Source organism: Oncorhynchus kisutch, unplaced genomic scaffold (genome assembly GCF_002021735.2).
Source record: "Oncorhynchus kisutch isolate 150728-3 unplaced genomic scaffold, Okis_V2 scaffold2680, whole genome shotgun sequence".
In the NCBI taxonomy this organism is placed as follows: domain Eukaryota; kingdom Metazoa; phylum Chordata; class Actinopteri; order Salmoniformes; family Salmonidae; genus Oncorhynchus; species Oncorhynchus kisutch.
This window is the reverse complement of record NW_022264625.1, coordinates 249,857-269,604: the sequence shown is the minus strand read 5'-3', so window position 1 is coordinate 269,604 and position 19,748 is coordinate 249,857. Positions and strand designations below refer to the sequence as shown.

Genomic DNA, 19,748 nt, shown 5'->3' with positions numbered 1-19,748 from the left:
TTGAGTGGCTGCTGCCAACACACTGACTAAACTCCAGCCACTTTAATAATGGGAATTGATGGAAATTGATGTAAAATATATCACTAGCCACTTAAAACAATGCTCCTTAATATAATGTTTACATACCCTTCATTACTCATCTCATATGTATACGTATATACTGTACTCTATATCATCTACTGCATCTTTATGTAATACATGTATCACTAGCCACTTTAAACTATGCCACTTTGTTTACATACCCTACATTACTCATCTCATATGTATGTACTGTACTCGATACCATCTACTGCATCTTGCCTATGCCGCTCTGTACCATCACTCATTCATATATCTTTATGTACATATTCTTTATCCCTTTACACTTGTGTGTATAAGGTAGTAGTTTTGGAATTGTTAGTTAGATTACTCGTTGGTTATTACTGCATTGTCGGAACTAGAAGCACAAGCATTTCGCTACACTCGCACATCTGCTAACCATGTGTATGTGACAAATAAATTTGATTTCAATTTGATATTGTCCTGCTAATAGCCCTGCTAATAGACAAGTCTATTGTTCTGCCAATAGCCCTGCTAATAGACAAGTCTATTGTTCTGCCAATAGCCCTGCTAATAGCCCTGCTAATATACAAGTATATTGTTCTGCTAATAGCCCTGCTAATAGACAAGTCTATTGTTCTGCTAATAGCCCTGCTAATATACAAGTCTATTGTTCTGCCAATAGCCCTGCTAATAGACACGTCTATTGTTCTGCTAATAGCCCTGCTAATATACAAGTCTATTGTTCTGCCAATAGCCCTGCTAATAGACAAGTCTATTGTTCTGCCAATAGCCCTGCTAATATACAAGTCTATTGTTCTGCCAATAGCCCTGCTAATAGACAAGTCTATTGTTCTGCTAATAGCCCTGCTAATATACAAGTCTATTGTTCTGCTAATAGCCCTGCTAATATACAAGTCTATTGTTCTGCCAATAGCCCTGCTAATAGACAATTCTATTGTTCTGCCAATAGCCCTGCCAATAGACAAGTCTATTGTTCTGCTAATAGCCCTGCTAATATACAAGTCTATTGTTCTGCCAATAGCCCTGCTAATAGACAAGTCTATTGTTCTGCTAATAGACAAGTCTATTGTTCTGCTAATAGACAAGTCTATTGTTCTACTAATAGCCATAATGGCACTGTACTAGTATTTTCCAGTAAGCAACAATTTCTTTACCTTCATTAGACAACTTTGTTCCAATATTTCTGTAATTCAGTGATATTTTTTCCCATAGTAATTATTTATGTATCCATAACTAAGTATGGATTTTTTAATCACTATTTTATTAACTAAATGTGTTTACTTGTTTACTGTGCAGTCTACAATACATACTGTAGTTAACATGGGAAAGTGGCTAATTCCTTACCTAAGGGAGAGCAGGCCATGTCTGTACTACAGAATGTGGGGCACGCAGGAGACTGGGTTCAAATCCCTGTTGGGGAGGAAGGTGTCCTGCTGTTCTTATGAATAAGAGTTTGTTCTTAACTGATTCTGTATGTGTTATTTCATAGTTGTGATCACTTCACTATTATTCTACAATGTAGAAAATAGTTAAAATATAGAAAAATCCTGGAATGAGTAGGTGTGTCCAAACTTTTGACTGGTACTTGCTGGAACCGAAAATGACGGTTGGCAGTTCAGTACTGGGATATTTACAAGGAACGAGTAGGCTGTCCATGCAGTCTGGAGCCTGGACACACACACACACACACACTCCCACCCACACACACACACACACACACACACACACACACACACACACACACACACACACACACACACACACACACACACACACACACTCCCACCCACACACACACACACACACACACACACACACTCCCACCCACACACACACACACACACACACACACACACACACAGGGCCAAAAGAAGAGCTGTCATTCATTCATACAATTTTATATTTAAAACCAGTTTATTTTTCCTTCTTAACTTTATTACATAAATGTAAACATATTGCAATTATTAAAAGTTTACATTACAATATAATAAAATAAATGAAAACAACATTACAATATAATAAAATAAATGAAAACAACATTACAATATAATAAAATAAATGAAAACAACATTACAATATAATAAAATAAATTAAAACAACATTACAATATAATAAAATAAATGAAAACAACATTACAATATAATAAAATAAATGAAAACAACATTACAATATAATAAAATAAATGAAAACAACATTACAATATAATAAAATAAATGAAAACAACATTACAATATAATAAAATAAATTAAAACAACATTACAATATAATAAAATAAATTAAAACAACATTACAATATAATAAAATAAATGAAAACAACATTACAATATAATAAAATAAATGAAAACAACATTACAATATAATAAAATAAATGAAAACAACATTACAATATAATAAAATAAATGAAAACAACATTACAATATAATAAAATAAATGAAAACAACATTACAATATAATAAAATAAATTAAAACAACATTACAATATAATAAAATAAATGAAAACAACATTACAATATAATAAAATAAATTAAAACAACATTACAATATAATAAAATAAATGAAAACAACATTACAATATAATAAAATAAATGAAAACAACATTACAATACAATAAAATAAATTAAAACAACATTACAATATAAAAAATATACCAGAATGTTTTAAACATTTATTTTATTATTTTTATTTTTTACTTTTTACCTTTTTACCTTTTTACCTTTATATCATACATATTATTTCCCAATAGTAATCTTTAATAGCCAATAAATGTTTATATGCATAAATATGTTGTTTAAATGTGTTTGTCTTAGAAAGAATGCCTTAGGGCCTGGCTCTCTCTCTCTGCGTACAACCTAACACCCACACAGAGACATAGGGACTTAGGAAGAGCTGTCATTCATTCAATGTAAATTACATTTTTTAATTCTGTAGTTAAAAAATGCATGCATATTACACGTTATTATTTAACAATACAACATAACACATGTTTATATAGTGAGGTCTGCACAACACATCACCAGGGGCAAACTACCTGCCTTCCAAGACACCACACCTACACCACCCGATGTTACAGGAATGCCAAAAATATCTTCAAAGATAACAACCATCCGAGCCACTACCTGTTCACCCCGCTATCATTCAGGAGGCGAGGTCAGAACATGTGTATCAAAGCTGGGACCAAAAACAGCTTCTATCTTAAGGCCAACAGACTGTTAAACAATGCCACTTTACATAATATTTACATACCCTACATTACTCATCTCATATGTATTTACTGTACTCTATACCATCTACTGCATCTTGACTATGTCGTTCAGCCATCGCTCATCCATATATTTATATGTACATGTTCTTATTCATTCCTTTACACTTGTGTATGAGGTAGTTGTTGTGAAATTGTTAAATTAAATGAAAGATCAACCTTCTTGCCTTTAAGCCCAAGTTATGTCTTGAAGACAGAATGGTCAATAGCCTTAAATGTTCACGATGTTGGAAAATATTTTACACTTGTTTCATCATTTCAAGGACTTTCAAATAATCTCCCCACCTGAAGCTAAAGACAGGCACAAAGTAGTTGACCTCTGTTCATCCTTTGGAAAATACATCCGAACTAACAGATTTGTTTGCATTTGAGCTTTGGCACAACCTAAAATTGTCCCTTTGGAGTCTGGACTATATGCCACTGAAGAGATTCGCTTTCAAATCATCTCGCCCGCAGACTTCTTCTTCTTCCAATGCGTACCCAGGATGTTCCACTCAGGGCCTGTTCGATCTGACATAGAATGGCTTAAGATAAGACTTGCTCTCTCACATGCAACTCAGGAGAATAACTCCCTGTTTTTGGTTGAAAGGGGGTGCTGAGGCAGCTGTTTGTGAAAATCTTCACCGTAGAATCGTCCGGTTGGAAAGTGTAACCCATATGTCCGTCACTCATATCCAGCACCCCATTAAAACAATCAGGGGCCTCACAAAGAATGGCATCGATTGGTTTTGTCATTGTGTTTATGACACGAAGACAATACAACGACCATTGGTCTAGGAGCCATGTTTTATGTAGTTCTTGAGGTTTGTTGTCGCTCTTAATGTTCACGTCTCTTACTTATACTCAGGCATACTCAGGCATACCTACCCCGGAAATCACTGTTTCATATACAAGATCCCTAAACAGCAGAGCCATAAGTTCACTACAAAATGTCCTCTTTCAAATGTTCGAACACATTCCACAGTTCAACAAGGTCACAACACATCAATCACCAGGACAGTTTTATTGCAAACAGATGCTTTACTTCAAAGGAACAGCTGCAGTATCAGGTTACATAAACACTCACTCAGGATGTTCATAAAAGGGCATAACCACGTGATACATAAACACTCACTCCATAGCGTAAGAACATCCGGACAGGATGTCCATAAAAGGGCATAACCACGTGATACATAAACACTCACTCCATAGCGTAAGAACATCCGGACAGGATGTCCATAAAAGGGCATAACCACGTGATACATAAACACTCACTCCATAGCGTGAGAACATCCAGACAGGATGTCCATAAAAGGGCATAACCACGTGATACATAAAATAGGTCATCAATCACTTTTCGACACATGCCGTCTACTGTATTCTCTCTGTTGCGTATGTGTTAATAAAGGGAAGGGAAGTGACATCATTTTTCTACAAGAAACACATAGTAATGTGGAAAATGAAGTTATGTGACAATTAGAGTGGGGGATGGGGGGCAGTGGTGTGTGTTCATAAAAACTTAAAAAAGTGTTGATGTGGCCATCCTGTTCTCAAAAGGGTTTTTGCCATTGTCATATGAGGTTGAAGAGGTGGTTGAGGTTATTAAACATTAGAGATATGAAGACATCATATGTGTTTAATACATGTATATGCCCCAGTAGTGGCAGTTCAGAGGGTATGTTTTTTTAGAGACATTATCAAATACCAGAGAGAAATTTAATACTGAGGATGATGTATTTCTTGCTGGGGATTTTAACTGCACAGTCAGTGATTTAGATAGAAATAGAAAAGATGCAGTAGATTTAGATAGAAAGAGCCCCAAGGACTTTTTAAAACGCCTTATTGTAACACATGAACTATGTGATATTTGAGTCAAAATGGCGGCATGGGACAGTACACATGGTCTAAGGTGAGAGAGAACACCATCTCTCTGGCCAGCTTAGATAGTATTATTGTTTTGAGCAACAATCTCAGGTCTGTAAATCAAGTGTCCCCAGTGGGATTTTCTGATCATTGTTTAGTAACAGAGGTGGTGGACATTAATGCTGTAAAATCCACAAGTGCATATTGACATTTTAAAATAACTTTATTGAATGACGCTCACTTCAGGAAATGTTTTAGTTTTTCTGGGAGGTGGAGGTCTGAAGAGGACAGTTTCATCTCTTCAACAGTGGTGGGATATTAGGGAAAATCCAGATTCAACAATTCTGTATTCAATACACAGTGAATGTCACCAGAGATATCAGCAGATCAATGAACACCCTAGAGTCTGAAACAGTGGAACTCCTGACGTTAGTTGAGACCACAGGAGATCAAAGCCATATTCAGGCACTCAAGAGGGGAAAAAAATGAGAGTACGTTTCAGGGAATCCCTGAAATGGATGCCTCATCCAAATGTTTCTTTGGTTTAGAGAAAAAGAATGGACAAAGAATAATTATTCATTGCCTCAAAACAGTTGTTGGACAGGAGCTCACTAGCCCAAGTGGAATTAGAAAGAGGACAGTAGATCACTAGAGGACAGGAGATCACTAGAGGACAGGAGCTCACTAGCCCAAGTGGAATTAGAAAGAGGACAGTAGATCACTAGAGGACAGGAGATCACTAGAGGACAGGAGATCACTAGATGACAGGAGATCACTAGAGGACAGGAGATCACTAGCCCAAGTGGAATTAGAAAGAGGACAGCAACGAGAGAGAGAGAGAGAGAGAGAGAGAGAGAGAGAGAGAGAGAGAGAGAGAGAGAGAGAGAGAGAGAGAGAGAGAGAGACAGAGAGAGGGAGACAGAGAGAGAGAGAGAGAGAGAGAGAGAGAGAGAGTCAACAATAGTTTTACCAGAGGGTTCATACCGTTAAGCCACAGAAGGGCTGTCCTCACCTTACTGCCAGAAAAGGGTGACCCAATGGAGGTGAAGAACTGGAGGCCGGTGGCCTTAATGTGCACTGATTATAAGATTTTGTCCAAGGCTTTGTCCACCAGGCTGAGGGAGGTGATGGGGCAAATCCTATGGACCAGTCCAACTGTGTTCCCGGCAGGCAGATAGGGGATAACATTTCCCTGATTTTGGATGTTCTGGACTTCTCGAGGGCTGTTGGGTTGGATGCTGGTCTAATTTCAATTGATTAGGAAAAGGCATTTGATCAAGTTGAACATCAATACCTCTATGCCCACTTTGGAGGCTTTTGGTTTCAGCTCTGGTTTTATTGCCATGATCAGGGTAATATATGGTGACATTGAAAGTGTATTGAAAGTTAACAGTGGCTTGAGTGCTCCTCAAAAAAAAAGCTTGTAGAAGAACTAGACAGGGGTGTTCTTTGTCAGGAATGTTAAATGCCATCGCTATAGAGCCACTAATAAATAGCATTAGAAGTTACATTGAAGGGGTGAACCTTTCAGAGGATATTCCTCCTATTGGTCTCTCAGCATGGGGTGAACCTTTCAGAGGATATTCCTCCTACTGGTCTCTCAACATGGGGTGAACCTTTCAGAGGATATTCCTCCTATTGGTCTCTCAGCATGGGGTGAACATTTCAGAGGATATTCCTCCTACTGGTCTCTCAGCATGGGGTGAACATTTCAGAGGATATTCCTCCTACTGGTCTCTTAGCATGGGGTGAACATTTCAGAGGATATTCCTCCTACTGGTCTCTTAGCATGATGATGGAGTTACTACGGTGAAACATCAAGTGGAGGTGGATAGTTTGAGTCTCATAGTTGATCGGTTTAAGGGAATATCCTGCAAAGGTAAATCTGGAAAAAAGTTGTGCTTTACAGATTAGGAAATGGTCTGGAGGGATCATGGCTTTGCCAAGGGGGGTTGGAATGGTGTAAGGGTATCTTGGAGTGTTCCTAGGGGATGAGGGATCACGGCTTTGCTGGGGGGGGGGGGGGGGGGGGGGGGTGGAATGGTGTAAGGGTATCTGGGAGTGTTCCTAGGGGATGAGGGATCATGGCTTTGCCAGGGGTGTTGGAATGGTGTAAGGGTATCTTGGAGTGTACCTAGGGGATGAGGGATCATGGCTTTGCCAGGAGGGTTGACATGGTGGATTCGAGGATGAGGAGATAGATGGTGTTGGCTGCTATCTCGTATGTCATATAGGGGGCCACTATTATTGTTAATAATGTGGTTGATATGGTGGAAGGAGGATGAGGAGATGGCGTTGGCTGCTATCTCGTATGTCATATAGGGGGCCACTATTATTTTTAATAATTTGGTTGATATGGTGGAAAGGAGGATGAGGAGATGGTGTTGGCTGCTATCTCGTATGTTTCCTCTGCACTGCGGTATCGGTTATCATGTTTAGAGCCTCGTATGGCCTTCTGGCCAAGATTCAAGGCAATTATTGTAGATTTCTGGGGGATAAATATCATTGGGTTCCACAAAGTGTTTTGTATTTGTCAAAAGAGGAGGGACAAGGTCTTGTACATCTGGCTAGTAGGGCTGCTACTTTCTGGTTTCAGTTTATTCAAAGGTTCCTTTATGGACAGAAACATGTGGTGTGAAGAGGGGTGTCATGTCTGGTATTACAGCAGGTAGGGGGATTAGAGTTAAAGAAGGTTTTATTTTTGGTTGATAGTTTCCAGATTTCTAGGGATGGAGTACCTCCATTTTACAGAGGCCTTCTTAGGGTTTGGAGTATAATGAAGGTGTCCAGACACACTAAGGCTGAGTCAGTGCATTGGCTGCTGGAGGAACCTCTGGTGTTTGGGGCAAGACTGGACTGTACAACTGAAGCTGTTCCACATATCACCAAGTTGCTGCTGGAGGAACCTCTGGTGTTTGGGGCAAGACTGGACTGTACAACTGAAGCTGTTCCACATATCACCAAGATGCTGCTGAAGGGTAAAATCACCACCCTAAGGAAGGTAATGGACATGGCTGGGCCCACATTAATGGATGGAGGACGGGTGGCTGAACATTTTGGGGGGGAGGTCAGAAAGGACTGTAGGACAACTGCTGGAAAGTTGTAGGAAGGCTCTGTCAGCAGAAGAGTGGATTATGATCAAGAGTTACTACAAAAAGACAAGATGAAGACGCCCCATTTCCAACACTAAGGATTAGATCCAATATCCCAGAGTCAGACAGAAAGGCTTTATTAGTGGGTTTGAGAGGGTTGGAAGAGGTGGATTTGGATGAGGTGAATGGGGAGGAGTTATATAGGGGGTGTGTCAAGGTTTTATATAAAGATACATTGAAAAATAGAAAAGACACTCCTTGGAGGGTGAAACTGGGCCTTGATGACAAGGTAAAGCCAGCATGGAGACCACTGTACAGGGGACAGGTGATATGTAATGGAGGGTGTTGATGACAAGGTAAAGCCAGCATGGAGAACACTGTACAGGGGACTGGTGATATGTAATGGGGGGTGTTGATGGGGACAGGTGATATGTAATGGGGGGTGTTGATGGGGACTGGTGATATGTAATGGAGGGTGTTGATGACAAGGTAAAGCCAGCATGGAGAACACTGTACAGGGGACTGGTGATATGTAATGGGGGGTGTTGATGGGGACTGGTGATATGTAATGGGGGGTGTTGATGGGGACTGGTGATATGTAATGGGGGGTGTTGATGGGGACTGGTGATATGTAATGGGGGGTGTTGATGGGGACTGGTGATATGTAATGGGGGGTGTTGATGGGGACTGGTGATATGTAATGGGGGGTGTTGATGACAAGGTAAAGCCAGCATGGAGAACACTGTACAAGTCACTGTTACTAAAGGGGACTGGTGATATGTAATGGGGGGTGAAACATCAAATCAAATCAAATTTTATTTGTCACATACACATGGTTAACAGATGTTAATGCGAGTGTAGCGAAATGCTTGTGCTTCTAGTTCTGACAATGCAGTAATAACCAACAAGTAATCTAGCTAACAATTCCAAAACTACTACCTTATAGACACAAGTGTAAGGGGATAAAGAATAGGTACATAAGATATATGAGTGAGTGATGGTACAGAGCGGCATAGGAAAGATACAGTAGATGGTATTGAGTGCAGTATATACATATGAGATGAGTATGTAAACAAAGTGGCATAGTTAAAGTGGCTAGTGATACATGTATTACATAAAGATGCAGTAGATGATATAGAGTACAGTATATACATATGAGATTAATAATGTAGGGTATGTAATCATTATATTAGGTAGCATTGTTTAAAGTGGCTAGTGGTACATTTTTACATCATTTCCCATCAATTGATACATGGCATCATTGCAGTCAATGGTTTTGTCTCTGTCATTAACTCAGATGTTGGAGATGGATGTCCTTTTTGTAATATAAGAGAAACAATGTTTCACTGTTTCACAGAATGTTACTTTAACGTCAACTCATAACGTCACACTATAACTTCATCGGAGTCTTGTGGAAAGACTGCATGTTGTTTTGGGGGGATTGAGTGACGTCTTCATCAACATTTGCAGAATATTCCTGTAATATTTGCACCTCTTGTCAGACGCCAACAGTCTAGTCGGCTGCAGACATTCATAAGGAGTTCTAGTAGTTTATTTGCCATTTGCAGGTATTCAAAGTAATACATACATTGTAATTCCTTGTTGGAGCTCTCTCACATATAGGACAGTACATACCAGAGGAGGCTGCTGAGGGGAGGACGGCTCATAATAATGTCTGGAACAGAGTGAATGAAATGGAACACGTGGAAACCACGTGTTTGATACCATTCCACTTATTCCCCTCCAGCCATTACAAGCCTGTCCTCCCCAATTAAGGTCCCACCAACCTCCTGTGGTACAAACAGAAACAGTAACATTTATCATAAAAAATGCAAAGTTGTAAAAGATCAGAAAAGGAACCAAAAGGTTCAGTCATGTTCTAATAGTCTGATGGAAACAGTTTAGGTTGAAGATTTAACAGGCAGATAGAACTGGGATAGAAGCTGTTCTAGAACCTGTGGTCCAGAAACTGATTTAACAGGCAGATAGAACTGGGATAGAAGCTGTTCTAGAACCTGTGGTCCAGAAACTGATTTAACAGGCAGATAGAACTGGGATAGAAGCTGTTCTAGAACCTGTGGTCCAGAAACTAATTTAACAGGCAGATAGAACTGGGATAGAAGCTGTTCTAGAACAGCAGCCAGATAGAACATGGATATTGTTATCGTCTTATAAACATGAAGGTCAACAATTATAGGAAGACGTGGATGTGTGTGTCCAGTGTGTGAGAGTGTGTCCAGAGTGTGTGTGTCAGTGTGTTTGTCCAGTGTGTGTGTCAGTGTGTGTGTTTGTGTCAGTGGTCAGTGTATGTGTTTGTACATGTGTGTGTGTCCAGTGTGTGTGACCAGTGTGTGTGTCCAGTGTGTGTGTCCAGTTTGTGTGTGTGTGTGTGTGTGTGTGTGTGTTTGTGTCAGGTTATTATTTACAGGGACGCTGAGTCACCATCACCCCAAACCTTAAACCCTGGATAGAGGGGTTCAGTGAATGTGGTGTGGTATGTGTTCAGGTGGGTCAGTGTGTCAGAGGAGGCTCTATAGAAGGACAGAGTGCCGGCTGGCCAGTCCAGATACACTCCTACTCTGTGGGAGCTGGAGGGGTGGACGTCTATGGTAGTGGTAATATTTTTGTGACAGGCAGAGTAACTGTTGTCAGACCAGGTCAGACTCCAGGACTTGTCATTCCATCCAAGCCAACAATCCCTACCCATTCCTCTCCTGTTGATTCCTTTATATGTCACTCCTATAATAGCCCCTCCCCCACTCCACTCTACCTCCCAGTAACAGCGCCCAGTCAGACCCTCTCTACACAGCACCTGTCCACAGTCCTCAAATCTCTCTGGGTGATCAGGATACGGCTGCTTCTCTCTCCTCCATGTCACCTTTCTGTTCTCCTCAGACAGAGAGAGGAGTCTGTTTACTGTGTTTATGTCCAGTGTGAGATCACAGACATCTGATGGATGAAACCAGACACAATATTAGAAATCATCATCATTCACATTAGAATGTTAACTCACTTCTCACTAATTAATTAAATGTAGATGTTTCTAGGTATCAAAAGGAGAAGTGAAGGTAACTTGAGACTTGTTGAATGATCATATGTTATACTGTATGGTAATATAAAACACACTTATTCCCATTAATTACACACACACACACACACACACACACACATTGTCAAAGCAACTCTTTGTAAACTTTGGTGTCCCTGATTTCTGCTTCTGTGGAACTACAGCTGATATTTAATATGACCAAGTCAGTAATGATGGTGGTCTTTGACTTTGACTTAACTTGAATTAAGACTTATTCTTAGTCATATTCTTCACAACAGTCAACACTCACATTTTCTGAGTCCAGGTTTCATTCTGTTCTCTCCACCATGTTCCACACTGTAGCGGTAAGCAGAAGAACAGACAGTCATCGCGGGATACACCTGAACACACACACACACACACACACACACACACACACACACACACACACACACACACACACACACACACACACACACACACACACACACACACACACACACACACACACACACACACACACTCATCATATAACTTTGTCCAAGTGGTGTTCAGAATGTTTGTCTTAACCAGCCTGATAAGTCCAACATGTCTGATATGAACATTGACATAAACCCTCTACATACTTGAGTTTCTCCAGTCTGCAGTGTGGATCCTCCAGTCCAGCAGAGAGCAGTCTGACTCCTGAGTCTCCTGGGTGATTGTAGCTCAGGTCCAGCTCTCTCAGGTGTGAGGGGTTTGACCTCAGAGCTGAGACCAGAGAAGCACATCCTTCCTCTGTGACTAGACAGCCTGACAGGCTGCAAAGAGTCAAATCATATTAAAATCACACTCCATATCTATTCGTAAAATAGTGTATCATCATATAAAAATGACAAATGATCAAAGTATTGCCTGCAGATAGAAAAACGTTAAAATGTTAAAACCACACTGATATTCTTTGGTGGTGAAAATAGTGGCAGTATATATTTTCAAATTGTTCAGTTCCTACCAGGAAATACAACTAAAACAACCTTCAAATGCATTCAACATGTTTGTAGAAAAACAAGCTTGATGTATCACTGCAGACATGGAATATGGGACCAAATACTAAACTTACGAATACTTTAATATAATATAAGTTAATTTGTCCAAATAATTAAGACTTCTTCAAATGGGATACTTAAAGATACATAAAGTACTGATAATACTGTGCTTTCATTTCTAAGTAAAATATATATGTATGAATACTTTCAACATACAAACATGCTAACCTCTCACCATTACCAATAACAGAGACTACAACAAAACATGCTAACCTCTCACCATTACCAATAACAGAGACTACAACAAAACATGCTAACCTCTCACCATTACCAATAACAGAGGCTACAACAAAACATGCTAACCTCTCACCATTACCAATAACAGAGACTACAACAAAACATACTAACCTCTCACCATTACCAATAACAGAGGCTACAACAAAACATGCTAACCTCTCACCATTACCAATAACAGAGGCTCCAACAAAACATGCTAACCTCTCACCATTACCAATAACAGAGACTACAACAAAACATGCTAACCTCTCACCATTACCAATAACAGAGGCTACAACAAAACATGCTAACCTCTCACCATTACCAATAACAGAGGCTACAACAAAACATGCTAACCTCTCACCATTACCAATAACAGAGGCTACAACAAAACATGCTAACCTCTCACCATTACCAATAACAGAGGCTACAACAAAACAAGCTAACCTCTCACCATTACCAATAACAGAGGCTACAACAAAACATGCTAACCTCTCACCATTACCAATAACAGAGGCTACAACAAAACATACTAACCTCTCACCATTACCAACAACAGAGACTACAACAAAACATGCTAACCTCTCACCATTACCAGTAACAGAGGCTACAACAAAACATGCTAACCTCTCACCATTACCAATAACAGAGGCTACAACAAAACATGCTAACCTCTCACCATTACCAATAACAGAGGCTACAACAAAACATGCTAACCTCTCACCATTACCAATAACAGAGACTACAACAAAACAGACTAACCTCTCACCATTACCAATAACAGAGACTACAACAAAACATGCTAACCTCTCACCATTACCAATAACAGAGACTACAACAAAACATACTAACCTCTCACCATTACCAATAACAGAGACTACAACAAAACATGCTAACCTCTCACCATTACCAATAACAGAGGCTACAACAAAACATGCTAACCTCTCACCATTACCAATAACAGAGACTACAACAAAACATGCTAACCTCTCACCATTACCAATAACAGAGGCTACAACAAAACATGCTAACCTCTCACCATTACCAATAACAGAGACTACAACAAAACATGCTAACCTCTCACCATTACCAATAACAGAGACTACAACAAAACATGCTAACCTCTCACCATTACCAATAACAGAGGCTACACCAAAACATGCTAACCTCTCACCATTACCAATAACAGAGGCTACAACAAAACATGCTAACCTCTCACCATTACTAATAACAGAGGCTACAACAAAACATGCTAACCTCTCACCATTACCAATAACAGAGGCTACAACAAAACATGATAACCTCTCACCATTACCAATAACAGAGGCTACAACAAAACATGATAACCTCTCACCATTACCAATAACAGAGGCTACAACAAAACATGATAACCTCTCACCATTACCAATAACAGAGGCTACAACAAAACATGCTAACCTCTCACCATTACCAATAACAGAGGCTACAACAAAACATGCTAACCTCTCACCATTACCAATAACAGAGGCTACAACAAAACATGATAACCTCTCACCATTACCAATAACAGAGGCTACAACAAAACATGATAACCTCTCACCATTACCAATAACAGAGGCTACAACAAAACATGTTAACCTCTCACCATTACCAATAACAGAGGCTACAACAAAACATGATAACCTCTCACCATTACCAATAACAGAGGCTACAACAAAACATGATAACCTCTCACCATTACCAATAACAGAGGCTACAACAAAACATGCTAACCTCTCACCATTACCAATAACAGAGGCTACAACAAAACATGATAACCTCTCACCATCACCAATAACAGAGACTACAACAAAACATACTAACCTCTCACCATCAACCTCAAATAAAAGGTGACATTCTGTACTGTCTCCTAATATGAAACATTGTATCTCAAATCCTAAATGCTGGAGCAGAGCACCACATTTAAAACTGTAAGCTTCACTGTCCAAACACATATGGTGTGGACTATGTGTGTCTGGTAAACACATGTGGATCTGGTGAACAGTTATCACTTGTTGACCAACTACAGGAATACTGACCTCAGAGTCTCCAGTTTACAGTGGGGATTCCCCAGTCCAGCAGAGAGCAGCTTCACTCCTGAATCCTTCAGGTCATTGTTACTCAGGTCCAGCTCTCTCAGGTGTGAGGGGTTTGACCTCAGAGCTGAGACCAGAGAAGCACAGCCTTCCTCTGTGACTAGACAGCCTGACAGGCTGCAAAGAGTCAAATCATATTAAAATCACACTGATATTCTTTGGTGGTGAAAATAGTGGCAGTATATTTTTTAAACATATTCAGATACATCAGTGTCCTATAATGTACATTTTTGAGTAGACTGACCAGGCCAGTTTAAAAAGCAGTATCAGTCAGAAGACAGACAGTGAGGTATCAGATTTAGATTGTATTGAGTATACAGTCCACACCATATCTATTTAGACAGTGAGGTATCAGATTTAGACTGTATTGAGTATACAGTCCACACCATATCATATCATATATGTTTTGACAGTGAAACTAACATTTTAAATGTGTCTCTATACTCCAACATTTTGGATTTGAGGTTTCTAACGTTTCATATAATGTCACCTTTTATTTGAGGGTATTTTAATATAGTTTCTGTTTCACCATTTAGAAATGAATGCACATTAAAAAATGAACATTTGCTATCTAACTGAGTCTCTCCTCATTGAAAACATCTGAAGTTCTTCAAAGGTAAATGATTTATTTGAATGCTTTTCTTGTTTTTGTGAAAATGTTGCCTGCTGAATGCTAACGCTAAATGCTACGTTAGCCATCAATACTGTTACACAAATGCTTGTGTAGCTATGGTTGAAAAGCATATTTTTGGAAAATCTGAGATGACAGTGTTGTTAACAAAAGGCTAAGCTTGTGAGCCAATATATTTATTTATTTCATTTCATTTGCGATTTTCATGAATAGTTAACGCTCGTCGCAACAGGTTAATGGTTACATACACATGGTTAGCAGATGTTATTGGTCACATATACATGGTTAGCAGATGTTATTGGTCACATACACATGGTTAGCAGATGTTATTGGTCACATACACATGGTTAGCAGATGTTATTGGTCACATACACAGGGTTAGCAGATGTTATTGGTCACATACACATGGTTAGCAGATGTTATTGGTCACATATACATGGTTAGCAGATGTTATTGGTCACATACACATGGTTAGCAGATGTTATTGGTCACATACACATGGTTAGCAGATGTTATTGGTCACATACACATGGTTAGCAGATGTTATTGGTCACATACACATGGTTAGCAGATGTTAATGCGAGTGTAGTGAAATGCTTGTGCTTCTAGTTCATGCAGTAATAGACAATGCAGTAATAACCAACAAGTAATCTAACCTAACAATTCCACAACTACTACCTTATACACAAGTGTAAAGGGATAAAGAATATGTACATAAAGATATATGAATGAGTGATGGTACAGAACGGCATAGGCAAGATGCAGTAGATGGTATAGAGTACCGTATATACATATGAGATGAGTATTGTAGGGTATGTAAACAAAGTGGCATAGTTTAAAGTGGCTAGTGATACATGTATTACATAAATATGCAGTAGATGATATAGCGTACAGTACATACATATACATATGAGATGAGTAATGTAGGGTATGTAAACATTATAATAAGGAGCATTGTTTAAAGTGGCTAGTGATATATTTTACATCAATTCCCATCAATTCCCATTATTAAAGTGGCTGGAGTTGAGTCAGTGTTGAGTCAGTGTGTTGGCAGCAGCCACTCAATGTTACCGGTGGCTGTTTAACAGTCTGATGGCCTTGAGATAGAAGCTGTTTTTCAGTCTCTCGGTCCCAGCTTTGATGCACCTGTACTGACCTCGCCTTCTGGATGATAGCGGGGTGAACAGGCAGTGGCTCGGGTGGTTGTTGTCCTTTATGGCCTTCCTGTGACATCAGGTGGTGTCGGTGTCCTGGAGGGCAGGTAGTTTGCCCCCGGTGATGCATTGTGCAGACCTCACTACCATCTGGAGAGCCTTACGGTTGTGGGCGGTGCAGTTGCCGTACCAGGTGGTGATACAGCCCGACAGGATGCTCTCAATTGTGCATCTGTAGAAGTTTGTGAGTGCTTTTGGTGACAAGCCAAATTTCTTCAGCCTCCTGAGGTTGAAGAGGCGCTACTGCGTCTTCTTCACGACGCTGTCTGTGTGGGTGGACCAATTCAGTTTGTCCGTGATGTGTACGCCGAGGAACTTAAAACTTACTACCCTCTCCACTACTGTTCCATCGATGTGGATAGGGGGGTGTACCCTCTGCTGTTTCCTGAAGTCCACAATCATCTCCTTTGTTTTGTTGACGTTGAGTGTGAGGTTATTTTCCTGACACCACACTCCGAGGGCCCTCACCTCCTCCCTGTAGGCCGTCTCGTCATTGTTGGTAATCAAGCCTACCACTGTAGTGTCGTCCACAAACTTGATGATTGAGTTGGAGGCGTGCATGGCCACGCAGTCATAGGTGAACAGGGAGTACAGGAGAGGGCTCAGAACCCACCCTTGTGGGGCCCCAGTGTTGAGGATCAGCGGGGTGGAGATGTTGTTATCTACGCTCACCACCTGGGGGTGGCCTGTCAGGAAGTCCAGTACCCAGTTGCACAGGGCGGGGTCGAGACCCAGGGAACAGGGACCATGGTGGCCCTCTTGAAGCATGGGGGAACAGCAGACTGGGATAAGGGTTGATTGAATATGTCCGTAAACACACCAGCCAGCTGGTCTGCGCATGCTCTGAGGACGTGGCTAGGGATGCCGTCTGGTTCTGCAGCCTTGTGAGGGTTAACACGTTTAAATGTTTTCCTCACGTCGGCTGCAGTGAAGGAGAGTCCGCAGGTTTTGGTAGCGGGCCGTGTCAGTGGCACTGTATTGTCCTCAAAGCGGGCAAAAAAGTTATTTGGTCTGTCTGGGAGAAAGACATCCTGGTCCTTCTTTTTGTAATCCGTGATTGTCTGTAGACCCTGCCACATACCTCTTGTGTCTGAGCCGTTGAATTGTGACTCTACTTTGTCTCTATACTGACGCTTAGCTTGTTTGATTGCCTTGCGGAGGGAATAGCTACACTGTTTATATTCGGTCATGTTTCCGGTCATCTTGCCATGGTTAAAAGCAGTGGTTTGCGCTTTCAGTTTCACACGAATGCTGCCATCAATCCACGGTTTCTGGTTTGGGAATGTTTTAATCGTTGCTATGGGAACGACATCATCAATGCACTTTCAAATGAACTCGCTCACCGAATCAGCGTATTCGTCAATGTTGTTGTTGGACGCAATGCGGAACATATCCCAATCCACTTGATCGAAGCAGTCTTGAAGTGTGGAATCAGATTGGTTGGACCAAGCGTTGAACAGACCTGAGCTCGGGAGCTTCCTGTTTGACTTTCCGTCTGTAGGCAGGGAGCAACAAAATGGAGTCGCGGTCAGCTTTTCTGAAAGGAGGGTGGGGGAGGGCCTTATATGCGTCGCGGAAGTTAGAATAGCAATGATCCAAGGTTTTACCAGACCTTGTTGCGCAATTGATATGCTTTTACAATTTAGGGAGCCTTGTTTTCAGATTAGCCTTGTTAAAATCCCCAGCTACAATGAATACAGCCTCAGGATATGTGGTTTCCAGTTTGTAAAGAGTCAAATAATGTTTGTTCAGGGCCATCGATGTGTCTGCTTGGGGGGAATATATACGGCTGTGATTATAATCGAAGAGAATTCCCTTGGTAAATAATGTGGACGACATTTGATTGTGAGGAATTCTAAGTCAGGTGAACAGAAGGACTTGAGTTCCTGTATGTTGTTTGGTTTATTCTCTTTATATATCTACATAGTCCCCCTTTTAAATATTTTAAAAGTATTCTGACTAATTCATTCATTTTAATTTATTATAGTGTATTAAAGTAGTCAAAAGTTTAGTATTTGGTCCCAAACGCTTTGGTTGCATTTGCAGTTTGTTTTGGGTTGTGTTTTGGTTGTGTTTTGGTTGTGTTTTGGGTTGTGTTTTGGTTGTGTTTTGGGTTGTGTTTTGGGTTGTGTTTTGGTTGTGTTTTGGTTGTGTTTTGGGTTGTGTTTTGGGTTGTGTTTTGGGTTGTGTTTTGGTTGTGTTTTGGGTTGTGTTTTGGTTGTGTTTTGGGTTGTGTTTTGGTTGTGTTTTGGGTTGTGTTTTGGGTTGTGTTTTGGTTGTGTTTTGGTTGTGTTTTGGGTTGTGTTTTGGTTGTGTTTTGGTTGTGTTTTGGGTTGTGTTTTGGCCAAAAAGTAACTGAATGTTTTGGATTTGAGAAATTGTCTTTCTAAGTAAGAAGATAACATGTTTCAAACACAACTAAATTAACCATCCAGTGTGTGTCTGTTTGTGTGTGTTCAGAATGTGTGTGTGTGTAGAGTCTGTGTGTGTCCAGTTTGTGTGTGTCCAGTATGTGTGGGTGTGTCCATTGTTTGTGTGTGTCTGTCCAGTGTGTCCAGTGTGTTTGTCCTGTGTGTGTGTGTGTGTGTGTGTGTGTGTGTGTGTGTGTGTGTGTGTGTGTGTGTGTGTGTGTGTGTGTGTGTGTCCAGTGTGTGTGTTTGTGTCCAGTTTGCGTGTTTGTCCAGTGTGTGTGTGTTTCCAGTGTGTGTGTGTGTGTGTGTGTGTGTGTCAAGTGTGTGTGTCCAGTGTGTGTGTTCAGTGTGTCCATTGTGTGTGTGACCTCAGAGTCTCCAGTTTACAGTGGGGATTCCCCAGTCCAGCAGAGAGCAGCTTCACTCCTGAATCCTTCAGGTCATTGTTACTCAGATCCAGCTCTCTCAGGTGTGAGGGGTTTGACTCCAGAGCTGAGACCAGAGAAGGACAGCCTTCCTCTGTGACTCCACAGCCTGACAGCCTGACAAAGAGATCATCATGACTTCACAAACACACTGTTAATTTAACACCAGTAGTGTAGAAGGACAATGGTAGATGCATTTGGTTGATTCTCTCAAACAACATATAGATTCATCTTCTGTCTCCTAGAATTGTATGGTCATATTGTTATACATATTGTTATACTGATGTGAACATCAAAGCATTGATTCAATATGTTTTTCAATATAATATTATATACATATTATAATACATATTTTTCTCTAAACTGAA

The 19,748-nt window shown here is 40.3% G+C and overlaps 1 protein-coding gene across 1 annotated transcript in view; it reads left to right on the top strand.

Moving 5' to 3' along the window:
- LOC116370645 (NLR family CARD domain-containing protein 3-like) overlaps positions 1-19,748 on the top strand; it is a 277,910-nt gene that overhangs the window by 175,866 nt on the left and 82,296 nt on the right. The gene's annotated exons all lie outside the window — the stretch shown is intronic.